We start from the raw sequence: 16,395 nt of genomic DNA on the forward strand, positions 1-16,395 counted from the left end.
TTATCAAGGCCCGGAAGCCACTCGGGATAAGGATTATTGCGTGTACAGTCATCAATGGGATAGTATTGTAGTAGTAGTTATTATTGGAGATTTGATAAAGTGTTTTACTTAAGGGGGCGACTCATCAGGAATTTGTTTATGTTGGACTTGAAGACATCCAAGTTTGATTAAACCTTACCATCCAATCTCTATACACCCAGGCAACAATAGGTATCCCGCTAGTCTTCTTTAAAGGGCAAATGTCTGTGTGTGTGTGCGTGTGTTTGTATATCTAAAAATTGACCAAAAAGATTAATTCCATCCTCTCACAGTACTGTTCATCATTCAACTGGCAATCACATTGGCACACATCCTCTAATGGCTTTTGGCCTCGGTAGGTGGTGACTCATTAGTATGTTGGAATTTTTTTTGTACCAATAATCGTGCATCCCCCCTGTTTGCATTTATTATTGTTTATCTGGTTCTTATATATGATTTTTTGTATCCATTATGATTTTTAGTTTCGTATATTTTCGGTTTGTACGAAACTCCCTTTAATTTGGAGAAAAGAGAAATGCTAGCTCTGTAATGACGTCACGAGCTCAGCGCATATTTCGTTCTCTTTTGAAATTCTGCTGACGAGGAGAGTGAACGTGTTGTTCATTGCCCGGCGCCGAAAATGGAATTTTGACGAGCCCTCCTTCAAAGAAGTAAACCCGACAAGAAATTAATACCCGGCTGTGACGAGACAGTCTTCTGGAGATTAACTACGTGGCTGAGGTTCTGCACGTATTTTACAAGGAGTGGTATTTAAGGAAAATACCTTTTACGTGACAAGGTATTATGGAATTTCCTATCCGGACAAGCGACGAGGTCTTGCTCCTGTAATACATGTGTGTCTACAGTTTTCATGCAAGGAAAATTCTAAAAGAACTTTAAAAAAAAAAAAAAGAAAATGCCATGTGCCTAACAGGCTTTCAATTGTGAGTACGCTCCTAAATTAATTTCATATGCGAGTGTGATTAGGAGATACTACTATTTTGTACATTCTTGTTGTATTCGTTAATGGATACACACAACTTCTTTATAAGAACCAGCAGTGTTGTTATTTTTTCATTACATGTTACTTTTTTCATATGCTACCTTGGCGTTTAAGTATAATGCCCGCAAAGGGAAAAATTTGCAACTTATTGTAAATAAAGTTTCTTCTTCGTTTCAAATCAAGACATTTATATTTTATTCTTTACCCCCTCCCCCTCTTTTGTTTCATGCTTTTTTTTCAGCTTAGTTACTTTAGCGTCGAATTTATCTGGAAGCAAGATAAATTCCGACAAGTATAAAGAACAAAAAAAAAGTACTCTTGTATAATTTGACCCGAATTCTCGTGAATTCCCATCCAAGCATGGATCGGGCGAGACCGGCAATCATTAGTGTCAGCCGCAAGCGTTGTTCAAATGTTGACTTTTTATCTTATTTATTTAATTTTTTTTCTGTTATGTTTTTAGTAATTTTTAAGGTGATATTAAGAGAGCGGGGGGGGGTGACTTTTTTATTTTCTGATTAGTTACTTATTTATTATTTATTATTATTTTTTAATTGAATTTTTGGGAGTTTGATTAGCCAAAGAAAAAGCTTTATCTAAATGGAAGCAGACGACATTCGAATTGGAAGAAAGCAACTAAACCAAAAAAAAAAAAAGAAAGAAAAGAAAAGCTGATCCATGCTTGACGGAATTCACGAGAATTCGGGTCAAATTAGGCAAGAGTAGCAAAAAAAAAATATGATACAATCCTCTAGGAACACTGCTCTCATATATGGGGGAATGCCACTCGGAGCACTCGTTCTTGCTGAGGCAAAGTACAAATCTGACTTTACAATCTAGTGGGAAATGATCTCTTCTTTTTCTTACACCTGCTTTCACACAGAAGATATCTTGCTACCCTCTCCCACAATGTCCAAGTAAAATACTTGATGGTAACGGAATATTATTCACTGATACTAAAATTAGAACTTTTTTGGAGAAAAAAGACGCAGCGGTAGAAAGAAAAGTGCCCTCTAAACATTTAAGGTACTTACAATACCTGGTTACAGAAATGGAGGATGTAGATTACAAAGAATATGTGTCTTTTTTTTTTTTTTACAAAGAAGTCACCATTTATCAAGGCTCGGAGGCCACTCAAGGATAATACAGTGGTCAAAGAGAACATGTCATAATCATCATTAGTAGTGGAAATTTGGTACTTAAAGGAATAGCTCATCAAGAATTTGTTCACATTGGACTTGAAGACACCCATATTGTAGTCAGTTGGAAAGCAGGAATACGAAACAGAGTTCCACAGGCACGCAGTTCTAAGAAAGAAGCTTTGTTCATGGAATCTACATTTCGGTAAAGAGTGGGGAAAATTATTAATAGTGGTTTCAGCTAGACGAGTGTTTTTCGTGAAAGTCAGGCTAGGGGAGACTATAGATTGGAGCTCAGACGAGCACTTGCCATGAAAATAAGAATAAAGCAGAGACAGGCTCATAACGTCTCTTTTGTGGAAAACAGGTTGCAGGGAAGAGAAAAGGGCACCCCCCCACTAGGCTACGGTCTATTTTGAATTCTGTCAAAGCAGGATAAACTGCTCCAAGGAGCTCCTGCCCAGTACTCCATCTTTGGACGTACTTGGCTCTCGTACAAGTAGAGAATTGTATAAGTAGTGAGATATCTATTGGAGCAGTAGAATGATCCAACCGCTTTTTCCAGCAGCCTTTGCAATGGATTTGATGTACATGTTTCATCTCGGATCAGGAGTAAAGGTCAGATCCAGAAGCTTTTCAAACATTGAGCCTCTCCAATATGAGAGCTATTCATTTCGAGTGATGTCAGACGGAGATCAGAGCATTGATGATGGAAAGATAGAAGCTTGGTTTTAGATGCATTAAAATTAACCAGCCACCACTTTCCCCATTGCACCACGTGATGAAGATCAGAGGAGAGTATCAGAGAGAACTTGATTGTTTACGGCCTTTGAAGTGTTGCCATAGATGGTAGTGTCGTAAGCATAAATGTTTACAAATAATCTTAGGCTGTGATTTGGGAGATCATTTATGTAGATCAGGAAGAGAGTTGGCAAAAGTGCATCAAGAATGGTGGTGACTATGTAGAAAAATAAAGTCTGGAGCACAAAAATTTAAAAGATCACCAATATAAACAAGCATATAATGTTTTTTTAAATGGAGTATTTTTGCCACATCTGGGCAGGAGCTGCTCGGAGCACCCTATCCTGTCTTGAGAAAGTTCAAATCTAGCTTCAAAACCTCGTAGGTGATGCCCCTTTTCCTTCCCTACAACCTCTTTCCCACAGAAGAAACGTTGCGAGCCTGTCTCTGCTCTATTGTTATTTTCATGGCAAGTGCTCGTCTGACGTTCTATCTATGCCCCCACCACCTTGCCAAATTTTTACAAAAAAAAACACTTGTCTAGCTACACCAACTACCTACAGTTTCCCCCCACTATTTATCTATGCTTAAATCTAAGCACAAATTCCATGAACAATGTTTCTTTCCTAGGAATGCTCGCCTATGGAACTCTATTCTGCTGGTCTGCTTTCCAGCTGACTACAATATGGTTGTCTTCAAGTCCAATATAAACAAGTTCTTGTTTAGCCTCCCCCCTCCAATAACCTATTTCTACCCCATTTCCACCACTATTAATATGCTACTGTCTCACTGACCACTTTACACTCATTAACCTTTATCCTTGAGTGGCTTTCGGGCCTTGATAAGTGATGATTCCCTTGTAAAAAAAAAAAAGAAAAAAAAAGCTACCTTTGAAAAGTTCCCATTGGTTACCCACATGATGCGGTATGGAATTCTGGTTTGATTTCAAGTTGCACTGAATCTTTCTATAGCTCGGCTAATATCACCTGTGTGAGTTACGCTTACACACCAAAAGATTGGAAAGAAAGCTAGACGGCACATACACCCATATGCTATGAACAATATTAAATATGTCTTATCAAGATCAGCCTACGAAGCAGCAACTTTATGGCACCCTGCCTGCCATATCTACTACCATCAGGGAGCGACGTCTACGATTTGCTGGTCACTGCCAGAGGTGCAAGCAAGAGCTGGCGAGAAATGTATTGCTGTGGACTCCACAGCATGCGTGCATAAGCATAAGACGATCTAGATCAACGTACATCCAGAAAATTGCACATGACGCCAACTGTGATCTAATGGAAGACAGGGAAACCTGGAGAGAGAGAGAGAGAGAGTTACAAAAATCTCAAATCGATAGATAGAAAAGTTCAAGATGACTGATAAAATAAAACTGTAAAAAGAAAAGAAAAACGTGTAAATTATTGCAATACTGTGCCACCGTAGTTTTCGTTTTATGTTAGAAATGGTAATCGTTTAGAATCAGCGATCGTCTCCACTTGGTCCATCGTGTCTGCTTTTTTTTTTTTTCTTTTTATGGCCTTTTTTCTTCTCGACACAACTTCACCTTTGGCTTCTCCATTTACGTTAAACATTTAGTATACAACGGACTTTCCCACTGGTCACACCAAAGATTTATTAGGTAAGTAAAACCAATTCAAAGAACCGTTTATTTGTATATTTAATATAAATAATAACAACAATCATTTTGAACATTTGTCCACGAAAAAATAACTTTTTTTGTCTCGTTTTTTAAATAATAAACAAAATTTTCGTTCTTTTTTGTTTTTTAATAATAAATTTTTATTTAAGAAAATCTGATTAATTTTTATTTAATTTGTGAATTAATTTGTGGTTGTCCTGTTTCTTTTGTTGTTATTTTCTAAAATTATATAAAAACAAATCTTCCAAGAAAAGTTTTAGGAAAATGATATTTTGAATGAAAGAGAAGATAAAATATTTTTATTATTAAAAAAAAAAGAAAAAAAAAAAGAATTTAGTTTAAAAAAATCTTTTTATTTTAAGAATATTATTTAATCGAAGTTTTTATTTTATTATATATTATTAAAAAAAAAATCCGGGATCAAAAATATGAAACGAATTTTGTTTTTTTGTAAAAAAAGAAAAACAAAAAAGAAAAAAACGCTGAGAAATAAAATTTTAACATTTTTTTTTTAATTTGAAAATAAAAATAGCTAAAAAAAAAAAAAACGTAAATTATTAAAAAAAATTATTAGGTATTTTTTTTACGACATGCTCCAGCGTAGTATAAACACCCTCAACCAGTGCAACCACCCATGTTAAGAACGACTTTCGATGTTGGGGGGTATTCTTGTGGTCGCGTGTCCTTTGAACTAACTTGTTTTTCGAGCCGAATAAACATTTGACATTTTAGTGCAAACACTAAAAACCTACCCAATTGTAACATATTGCTTTTGGTAACAGTTATTTGTTTATATATATATAGTTACCACTTTTTCGAAGAACTGTGGACAAACATACCCATTAAATTGTTAGTTGAAAGTATAGATTACTTAAGACACCATATCCCTCTCCACGTTAAGAATTGCTTTCTAAATTATAAAGTTATTATTACAGCGCGGTGCAATAAGTGCATGAGTATCTCTTTTATTTATATAAAATTGTTAGTTGAAAGTACAGAATAGTGTAAAAAAAAAAAGAAAAAAAAGACGCTCCTCATGTTAAGAATGGCTTTCTAAATAACCTTGCTGGTAAATTTTTACCTGGTTTCCACCTTAACATTTTCTCCTAAAATGACGACTTGGACGGGTTTTCGGGTATGCCGAAAACGAATATCGCATTAAATTTTCCGCAAATAGGTAGTTTTCCGGATATTAAGGAATGTCATTTCTTTGCGGGTGACCGTCCTGGTACGCACGAGCGCACACACACACACACACACACACACACACACAACCCCGATTAACTACGTACAAGCGCGCGTTTAACAAAATAGCCACCAGCAATAACATAAGAAATGACATTGCTTAATATTCGAAAACTACTTATTTGCGAAAAATTTAAATGCCATATTCGTTTTCAGCATAGTCAAAGACCGGTATAAGTCATTTTAAGGGAATATGTTAAGGTGGAAACCAAGTAAAAATTGCTTTTTTTAAATGATTTTCAAGTCAAATTCAATTTCTACAGTATCTTTTGTTTATTAAATTGTTAGATGAGAGTACAGAATAGTTAACGATGCCCCCCTCACCCTCTCCATGTTAAGAATGGATTTCTAACTAATAATCTTATTTTAGCACGGTATTTTCTCTGCATAAATGAGTTCCGGCTGTTCTTGTTTACTCTGTAATAATATTAAATTTATTTACTGACCCCCCCCCCCCCAAGAAAAGAAAAAAAATTTTTTTAACATGTGGGGGAGGAGGTGTAGGGTTTTGTTAACTCTTTCCTTGCCGCGATCTACTATAGTGGGTACTTCTGCATTTATGAACCCACGATTTCTGCAAAGTTACTCGGGTGCGTCCGGCAGATGACTGGAATAACTGGAAACGGCCGGGTGAGTCTTATTACAAGACATACATAGACACACACACACACAAATTGTCACCCCCCCTCCCTCCCTCCCCATGTTAAGAATGGCGACGGCCACTGAATTCATTAAGTAATACATTGGAAAATCTTAATATCCGGAAAACTATTTCTCGACCGTTTCCGGTTCTTCTCGTCATCCGCCGGGCACACTAGAGTAACTTCGTGGAAATGCAGAGTACCCCCCCCTTTTTTTTTTAAAAACTCTTTTATAATATTAAATTTCATTACAAAAAAAAAAAAAAGATAGCATACTATTACAGTTTAACATCCTCGGGCTTTAATTTAGAAAGCCATTTTTAACATGAGAATGGGTGTTCCCTTATCGTGAAAATTCTGTAAAGTTGCCAAAAATGATTATTTTAAAAAATTATAATTAAAAAGACAAATCCTTACTCTTCTACCTATCTGGATAGGTTTCATGTGTTATGGTTTCCGTTCCACTAAATCTACAGCAGATGTGCTTACAGTTATATCTCATAGGATTAGCAAATCTCTCGCCGGAGGCAACCTTTTTAGGGCAATTGCTCTTGACATATCAAAGGCCTTTGATAGGGTATAGCATAAACGTTTACTTCACAAGATCTCCAACTATGGTATAGCTGGAAATGTCTTCTCAATTATTAAATCATTTCTCTCTGATAGGTTTATAAGAGTAGTAGTTGATGGGTACAAATCAGAAGCTCACAGTATTAATGCTGGAGTCCCTCAGGAGTCCATCCTGAGCCCAACTCTTTTCCTGATCTACATTAATGATCTTCCAAATTACATCCTTATATTAGTCGTAGACATTTATGTTGATGACACTACCATCTATGGTAGCACATCTAAGACTGTAAAGTTCTCTCCAATTCTCTCTCCTCTGATCTTGATCACATAGTACAATGGGGAAAGGAGTGGCTGGTTACTTTTAATGCATCTAAAACCAAGCTTCTATCTTTACATCATCAACATTCTGATCCACATCTGGTATCAATTGAAATGAATGGCTCTCGTCATCAGGAGACCTCAAGTTTTGACAAGCTTCTGGGCTTGACCGTTACTCCTGACCTTCAATGGAACAAGTACATCAAATCTGTTGCCAAGATCGCTGGAAAAATGGTAGGATCTTTCTATCGATCCAGTAGATATCTCACTGCTGATGCAATTCTCTATCTATATAAGAGCCAGGTACGTCCAAGGATGGAATATTGTTGCCACATCTGGGCAGGAGCTGCTAGAAAGGACTTGTCCTGCCTGGATAGAATTCAAAATAGACTTCGTAGCCTCGTAGGAGATGCCCTTTTCTCTTCCCTGCAACCTCTATCTCACAGAAGAAATGTTGCAAGTTTGTCTCTGCTTTATCATTATTTTCATGGAAAGAGTTCGACTGAGCTTCAATCTATGGTCCCCCCCCCTCGCAAAACTTTCACAAGAAACACTTGTCTAGTTGAAAACACTATCAATAATTCCCCTCCACTCTTTATCTGTGCCTAAATCTAAACGTAGATTCCATGAACAAAGCTGATTTCTTAGAACTGCACGCCTGTGGAATTGTTTTCCTGCTTTCCAGCTTACTATAATATGGTTGTCTTCAAGTCTAATATAAACAAGTTCTTGATGAGTCGTTCCACTTAAGTTAACAAATTTACCGAATTTCCATTACTAACGGTTACTATATTGTCCAATTGACTACTGTATACTCTTAACCCTTATCCTCGAGTAGTCTCTGGGCCTTAATAAGTGGTTATGCCTATGTAAAAAAAACAAAACAAAAAACAAATATAGCGGACAAAAGGCTGTCATCTTTGGAGTCTCAAGAATCTCCCAAAACTCGAAAATAAAGCAAATACTGATAGAAATTCACCCAATAAATGTCACAATAATATTTATTGGGTGGATTTCTATCTGTATTTTTGGTGCTTATGCTGAGAAGATACCGTGCTATTTCTTTTTTTTTTATATATATATTATTTTCAAGTTTACAATATCTTTTATTAAATTGTTAGGTGAAAGTACAGAATAGTTACAAAACTGCAGAAACACTAGAGGATGACCTCCGATCTGCAGTGGAATGGGGACAAAAATGGAGGGTCACATTCAATGCTGTCAAGACTAAACTTGTTTCCTTCAATAATTACAAGAAACCTTCTCTACCACCAATAGCAATGGCCAAAAACACATTACCTGAAAGTACTTCCTTTAAACTCCTCGGTCTAATGTTCTCAGGGAACATGAGTTGGAACAAATACATTGAGAGCATTGCGAAGGCTGCTGTGAAGAAGGTGGGCTCTCTCTACCGTGCTAGAAAACTACTCACGCCTGAAATTATCCTGTACCTCTATAAGGCCACCATTCGCCCATGTATGGAGTACTGTTGTCGCATTTGGGCTGGTGCTTTTGCTACTAGTCTCTAACTCCTGGACAGGGTTCAAAAGAGTCGCCAACCTGATGGGTCCTGAACTGTCATCTAAGCTTCAGCCTCTTTCCCATCGATGGAATGTTGCATCCCTCTGCCTGTTCTACAAGTATTTTAATGGTGAATGCTTTGATGGAGTACGAGCACTTGTACCCCCTCGACGTAAATACCCCGACAAACCCGACAAGCAGCTAAATCCCACTCCTACACAGTAGAGATCCCTAGGTGTAAGAAAGTCCAATAGTTTCTTCCCCAGAACTGCTAGACCTTCCGAGATTCTGCTTTCCCAACTGTACTGACATGCAGAAGTTCAAGTGTAATGTGAACAGACATCTTGCTGCTTATCTCCTGTCATAATATCCCTGCAACTTATGTCCCCGATAGTAGCCTCCTACTTCAGAGTGGCATTGTGCCTTGATTGGGGTGAAAATTGAATAAAAATAAAAAGAAGAAAAGGAAAAATCCTCACCATATTAAGGCAGTAAGAAATTGTGGTCTGGTAAACCAACACAAAACCTACCTTCAAAAATTTGTTTTCTATGGGTTTTGGGCTGTGCTGAAAACGAATATCCCATATAAAATTGGGTCCGGCAGTTAGTTTTCATAATTCTGAAACTATACTTTTCTGCATGTTTCACGTTGTAATGTAATGTGGCAGCCATTTTTGTTCAAAACAGAAACGACGTATTGAATTTACAAGAGTTAATCTCTTTTTCTTATAAAAAAATATATGCGCGTACAACAATGGCCACCACTTCTAACAAAATATTGCATTTAAATTTTCTGCAAATAAGTAATTTTCCGGATATCAAGCAATGTAATTCTTTGTTATAAGTGATGGCCATTGTTGTACAAACGTTTTCAACAATGGCTACCACTTATAACATAAAGCATTACATTGCTTAATATCCGGAAAACAACTTATTTGTGGAAAATTTATATGCTATATTCGTTTTCAGCATACCTGTAAACCTTTAAAAGTCGTCATTTTAAAATGAAAATGTTAAGGTGGAAACCAAGTTAAATTTTCCAAATATAGACATTGGACAAATATGGCTGCTGTGTTACATTACCACATGAAACATGCGGAAGAGCATCTTTTTGTGAAAACTAGTTGCTGGCCCCAATTTTAAATGCGATATTTGTTTTCAGCACACCCGAAAACCCATGGAAAACAAGTTTTTTAAGGTAGATTTGTGTGTTGGTCTACCGGGCCACAATTACCAAGAAGGTATTTCTAAGAAAACATTATTTCAACACAGTACCTTCTCGGTTATAAGTACCTAATATTTATTTTGATTTTTGAGCAATTATCGAGACTAAGGATGATAGTCTCATGTTCGCCATTTTATTAAAAAAAAAATCTTTTTGGGCAGGAGAATCACAACATTCTACACTCGTTAACCCTCATCCTCGAGTGGCCTTCGGGCCTTGATTAGTGGTGACTCTAAACCCCCCCCAAAAAAAAACAAAAACTTAAGGACTCAGTATTAATTTCGTTTTGAGTTTCGATAATTGCTCAAAATTAAACAAAATATTGGTAGAAACCCACCCAATAAATTTCACGGTAACATTTATTAGGTGGGTTTCTACCACTATTTTGTTTAATTTATTATCTTTGAGCGATTATTCAGACGCCAAACATGTGACCCTTCCATGTCCACCATATTTTTCTTTTTTTTCACATAACTCTTGACACTACTCAGTTTTTGAACTGAATAAACGCTTTAAAATAAGTTAAAACACCAAAAACTTATCCAGGTAGGTAGAAGAGTAACTTATAACGCCTATCGGAATCACTAAAAGAAAATTTATTAATTTATTTTCTAAAGTAATTTTAATGAGCCTAATATTGCTAATATACCATTAAATTTGAAATGCTTTGAAGAATTGATACCAAAAAAGAAAAAAAAATTGATAAATAACTGCACATTTTGCTAAAAATATGATAATTTCTTTGGGCAATTTCTTGTTTATTCACCTATGGTGGCCCAACTGTGATAAGGAGATGCAGGACTGCAGGAGTTGTTTTCAACACCTACAACGCCTAGCATTCAAAAAAAAAGGAAGAGCTGTTTTGCATGAAGAATGAATATTTGGATCTTGGAATGTAACTATACTGTTATTCTTTTGTATTTGCTCTATTGTTATATTTAACAAACATCGAGCTTCTAAACAAAAAGGATTGGTATACACAAAGACTGAAATATAATTGAAAAATATTTTACCAAAACAGCATATATATATATATATATATATATACATATACACACACAACACACATAATGAAATGTAGTTTGCAATATATATATATATATATATATATATATATATATATAATGTGATGGGACGATTCCAAAATTTTTCCCGATTCCAATTCTTTATGAATCTATAAATATTAAACTATAAAATTATTTATTCCCAACTAGCGAGGGGTACCCGGCGTTGCCCGGGTGTTTTTCGGGGTATGTTAAAAAAACCCAAAAATGTGAAAAAAAAAAAACCTAGCCTTCACGATGCGCAGTTGGAAAATAGTAAAGTGTTTAAAAAAAAACAGGTGCGCGTTTTTGATTGATGTGACGGCGATAGGTATTCAGCAGTTATTTTGTGCGGGACAGTTTTGAATGGGGTGAATAAATCGGTTTGTTTGTTTTTAAAAACCCGCTCCCTGTTTATTAGGAGGAGCGAAATGAAAGCTACAGTCTGATATGACGAAGTTGACATTGAACAAACGTTACTTAGCGCTCTTGAGACAACTGGCTTTCGGCCTGTGATTAGAGTCGAGTTTCGCTTTTTTTTTATACCGAAAACCGAATGTAATACGTGCCGATGCAGGAAATGTGAAATAATTAACGTTTGAAAGTCAATAAAATTAAATAGACAGGCGAGCTCCGTGGGTAACTCTGAGATATTACAATTTATAGATGATATAAAAAGTTTTAAGAAGTTGTGAAGCGAGCAAGCGCTTCTTTGAAAGAAGCCTTTCGTGGACATCGAGGAAAAGCGAACATACATACATACATACATACATGCATACATACACACATACATTTTCACTTTTATATATATAGATTACTGTAAAAAATATGCAGATATTTTCTCGAGCATAAAAATACGTTTGTGATGGAGTGATCTATATATTTTAGCATTGCTGGTAGTTTAAAATCAATAAATATTGATTATTTTATTGTTGCTACCAATAGTGAAAGCTTTTGTTTTAAACAAAATCAAATAAGACAATTAAAGGAATCGTTTAAGGCATCGGAAAATAGGCACAAATTTTTCTGATACTCCTCAAAATTCTGATTTTCCCAATTCCGGTTTCGGTTAATTATCGTAACACTAATATATATATATATATATATATATATATATAGACAAATTTGTAGTATTCCGAATTATACTGGGTTAATATAATTCAGTAATTGTTCATATACCAATAAATTTAAGCCAAAAATGAAAGATGACTTAAAAAGTAGGCTACAAAATTATCATATTTCATAACAGTATCTGCTTCGTAACACAACATCAGTCACTTAATTATATCAAATAGTATATCTAATTCATCAGTAATTTCATTTTTTTTTTTTTTTTTTTTTTTTTTTTTGAAAAATACAGCAGAGTACTCAATTATAAGGAAAATAAGAGCGTATTATTTATATTTTATTTACAGAAGGTATTACATAAGATAAGTCATTGATACTGTCGGCTTCAAACCTGATAATTAGGGACTGTTATATATATATACTGTTTTAACAAAAACCAAGACTTCAAGAAATGGGTTGATAGCAACAAAAAGTGTATTTCATTGTAAGTTACAATTGTTTCAAGACCATTTCGACAAATTCAAACAATATGTCGTTTGAAAATTTTCAGAACAGCCTTTCTTCAGACTTATTAAATAAAAAACACTTTGACAATGAAACATTACGGAAAAGAAAAGCAGGAACACTTGACCTGTGTCGCATCCTTTATACCATGTGTATATATATATATATATATATATATATATATATATATATATAAAATAAAAATTACAATTAAATTTACCAAAATGATCCAAGATGGTAAAAGTAAAGTCTATTGGAAATATTAAAGAATTAATATTTATAAAGTTATCTCAGCCAGATCTAAAAGCTCGATAAAACCAAATAGGAGATAGAGCTTATAATACAAGCAAACAGTTAAAGAAACATGTTAAAAAACACTTTGAAAAAGAGTTAAATACATATTTAATCTGAAAAGGAAACACTTGATAATATCAAGTATTTCCTTTTCAGATTAAATATGTTTTTAACTCTTTTTCAAAGTGTTTTTTAACATGTTTCTTTAACTGTTTGCTTGTGTATATATGATGATTGCAACGTCTTGTCAGATGAGTGCCACTCCCTCAGACACTTGAATTCCATGAGCCCAAAAATGACTTCCATTGCCACAAGACCATTTTTATAGACAAATGCCTGAGAGAGTATCTATACACATATGATGTTACAGAGTCTTAGCTTTGTACGACAGCTAAGTCTCTCTCTCGGTTCAAAATGTTGAGATCCAGCAACAAACAAGAGCAAGATAGCCAGCAACAAGTTAAACTGCAGACCAGCTTAATGCGGGTACTGGTCTCCCACTTTATGATTTTTTAAATCAGAGATTTTCTTCTAGAAAGGTTGCCTTCACCACGACTTATGGGAGCCCTTGTATATATACACACATTGAGTATAAAAATTAATAATTGTAAATTATCAATCGATTTCAAAAGGTTAAACAAACAAAATCAAATTGAATGTACGATCGTTTTGGAAACTATATTCATTTTATTAAAATTGACAAAGAATGTTTTTTGGAATATAGTCTCCTCATCAGCACAAAAAGGGTGTGTTTGTTTAAGACACCAAAATAAAACTAGCATTTTTGTAGTTAGGTGGGTAGTCCTTATTGAATTGCATGAGAAAATTTGTTTTAAAGTGCGTCAGTACATATTTGGGCATGTTGTTTTTTGTATTTTGGTCACAAATGGTTGAAATAAAAATACCTATTGAGCTTATATATCTACAGTACTATGAGCACTGTTCTTTTAAAGTGGGCACCGCCAAAAATGGCCGAAAAAACAAGTTGTTGTTTTTTAAAACGAAATTACATTTATTAAAATCCATTATTTCTGAGTAACTTTTTTTTTTCCAGAAAGATAAAACCCTGAATTTTATCATATAGAAAGCAGAATAATGTAAAACTTTTTCTATTTTTAATTAAATTTGAAATGTTAAATTTTTCCCTAAAATTTAACAATTGGCATTTTTTGTTTTGCACAAAAAACGTATATAAATAGTTAAAAAAAAAAAAGAAAAGGTTTTTGAAAGAATTAATTTGTTGTCTAAGATTTAGGGTGATTTTCTATGAGAATATGCAAAAATATTATAATATAAGTACCTGGATTTCAAATAATTCTACTTATTCATATAGGCAACCAGTTACTTCGAGTCGATTTGATTAGTCTGTTTACATTTGTACTTGATAAAAAGCAAATACGGAAGACCAAAAAGCCAAAAAAAACTTATTTTTCAGTGACGAAAATTTCAATGTATTATTAACGCTGAGGCTGGCCAGTACCAGATGGGTGACCATTTGTATGCGTTTGGTTTTTAATGTGTATGTGTGTGGGGGCCAGGCTCTCCAAAATGGGGAGGGGACAATTTCAAGCAGAATAAAAAAAATTATTTCAGCGCGTTTGGTCTACTGTAGTCAAAAGGCGCAAACGTTTCCAAACTTGATCGAAAAAATAATGATATTTTTAACACAAAGGGCACAATATTTATCGAATTTTTTTTTTGTATCGATTCTTCAAAGCATGCCCTGTTTAATAATGGTCATTCGGCTCGCTAAAAAGAAATTGTTAATTTATTTATCAAAGATTTTAAAATGGCTTTTTCGTATAAATATTTAAAAAAAATTTTTTTTTTTTTTTGCTTAACTTAAATTAATTATTTTACTTAACATATTCACCGAATTTCACACTTCAAAACTCAAAAGTGGGATAATTAAACACAATCGAAGTTCTGATATTCAGACATCAAAATAAGGTATGCAAACAATTTTTTTTTTTTTTTTTCAATCTATAATCCCATCCCTTACAACAACATAATGTTTTGTTCAGTTTCAGATGATTATTTTAAGCATATTTGGAACCCCCTCAAAACAAGGGGGTGGTTGTAAACAAAAAAAAAAATATATATATATATATATATATATATATATATAAATATTGTTTATGAAAAATAAGTACACTGTTATAAAGTTCATTCTTTTAATAATCGCTGAAAATTTTGTATTGATTGGATAATTACCTGATTTTTGGTAGATTTTTAAAAAAGATGGTCCATCAAAAAGTACTTACCTGCCCCCCCCCCCAGTTATGGCGGTGCCTATTTTAAAGTATTAATACATTAAAATAAACTTTGCTTTTTCAGGCTCCAAGTCTAATTGCCTCTATAAAATATATACACTTGAGTGCTTCCTGCAAGTTAACAAATTCTGTTAACAATCCACAATGTCTGTCTGTGAAGTTAAGATATTTCAGCCCAATTTACAACTAAATTTTCCGGAATCGTTAAGGTCATTCTGAGAGATTTTTAACTGTATTTGGCTAGTAATTCTTGACCTTTTACCTTCCGAAATGACATACAAGATAATGGCCTAAAAAAAACCCGTCAAATGATTTTCAAGCGAGTATTTCACTTTACATATTTAAAAATTTTTTTTAATTAGATTTTTACCCCAAACAAGGCACATTGCCACTTTGGTGTAGGGGGCTACTGTCAGGGGCAACAACTACTGGTGTACTATGTAGGGATTTCGGCAGCAAGATGTCGGTTCACGTTACACTTGAACTTCTGCAGGTCAGTACAGTTTGGTAAGCAGGGACCTGGAATGGAATTCCAAAGTCTAGTGGTTCTGGGCAAGAAACTACTGGAGTAGAAAGATTTTTTACATCTAGGGATCTCTACTGTGTGGGGGTGGGATTTAGCTGCCTGTCGGGTTTGTCCAGGGTGTCTATGTCGTGGGGGCACAAGTGCTTGCAGTTCGTCAGAGCATTCACCATTAAAATACTTGTAGAACAGGCAGAGGGATGCAACATTCCGTCGATGGGACAGAGGCTGAAGCTTAGATGCCAGTTCAGGGCCTATCAGATTGACAACCCTCTTTTGAACCTTGTCTAGGAGTGAGAGACTAGTAGCAGATGCATCAGTCCAAATATGACAGCAATACTCCATACATGGGCAAATGGTGGCCTTATAGAGGTACAGGATACTTTCGGGTGTTTGTAGTTTTCTAGCACGGCAGAGAGAGCCTACCTTCTCCGCAGTGGCTCTGGCAATGCTTTCAATCTAATTGTTCCAACTCCTGTTTCCTGTGAACGTTAGGCCAAGGAGTTATTTTATTTATATACTTTTGTACGCCCTCTGCATAATCATGTTGGCAACCCGGTTCTTGGTTAGGTCTCCAAAGTTGAGCAACGTTAAGCCTGGTGGGTG

The 16,395-nt window shown here is 34.9% G+C and overlaps 1 protein-coding gene across 2 annotated transcripts in view; it reads left to right on the forward strand.

Annotated features, from left to right (window-relative positions):
* The first annotated feature begins 4,177 nt into the window (after positions 1-4,177).
* The window catches only part of LOC145266975 (alpha-1,3-mannosyl-glycoprotein 4-beta-N-acetylglucosaminyltransferase A-like), a 265,602-nt gene continuing 253,384 nt past the window's right edge, over positions 4,178-16,395 (forward strand). Inside the window, exon 1 of one of the 2 annotated variants that reach the window (XM_080122814.1) lies at positions 4,178-4,543. The gene's annotated coding sequence lies outside the window, so the exon portion shown is untranslated. The remainder of the gene's footprint in view (positions 4,544-16,395) is intronic. The other variant, XM_080122813.1, reaches the window with a different exon arrangement.

The sequence above is a fragment of the Euprymna scolopes genome, chromosome 42 (assembly GCF_053919585.1).
Source record: "Euprymna scolopes isolate OS-2025 chromosome 42, ASM5391958v1, whole genome shotgun sequence".
NCBI classification, from domain to species: domain Eukaryota; kingdom Metazoa; phylum Mollusca; class Cephalopoda; order Sepiida; family Sepiolidae; genus Euprymna; species Euprymna scolopes.